The following is a 754-nucleotide window of genomic DNA, read 5'->3' as shown; positions in this document are numbered from 1 at the left end:
CCCTGGAAGACCTGTAGTAGTTTACAAAGCACAACTGGAGGCATTCAGTAATCTTTGGACCTGCAGAGTGTTGATGAAACACAGAATGTGCAACGGGATTGAATGCAACAGGCACCATGCTCACTTTTCTCAATGAGAGTAATTTCTCAAACTGTCTACGCTTTGATTGTTCCCTGGAATACCAGTAGTAGTTTCCGAAGCACACCTGGAAGCATTCTGTAATCTGTGGACACTCAGAGTGTTGATAAAACTCAGAAATTGCATCGGGATTGAACACAACAGGCACAATGCAGACTTTTCTCCATGGGAGTAATGTCTCAAAATGTCTACGATTTGATCGATTCGTGGGAGACCAGTAGTGGTTTCCGAAGCCCATGTGGAGTCATTCTGTAATCTGTGGACCTTCAGAGTGTTGATGAAACACAAAAATTGCATCGGGATTGAATACAACAGGCACCATGCGGACTTGTCTTCATGGGAGTAATGTCTCAAACTGTCTACGCTTTGACCGTTCCCTGGCAGACCAATAGTAGTTTACGAAGCACATCTGGAGGCAATTCGTAATCTGTGGATCTTCATAGTGTTGATGAAACACAGATATTGCATCCAGATTGACTACAACAGGCACCATGCGCACTTTTCTCCATGTGAGTAATGTCTCAAAATGTCTACGCTTTGATTGATTCCTGAAAGACCAGTAGCAGTTTCCGAAGCCCATCTGGAGGCATTCTGTAATATGTTGACCTTCAGAGTG

The sequence above is a fragment of the Schistocerca gregaria genome, unplaced genomic scaffold (assembly GCF_023897955.1).
Source record: "Schistocerca gregaria isolate iqSchGreg1 unplaced genomic scaffold, iqSchGreg1.2 ptg000696l, whole genome shotgun sequence".
NCBI lineage: Eukaryota > Metazoa > Arthropoda > Insecta > Orthoptera > Acrididae > Schistocerca > Schistocerca gregaria.
The sequence above is the reverse complement of the archived record's forward strand: the minus strand, read 5'-3'. Positions refer to the sequence as shown.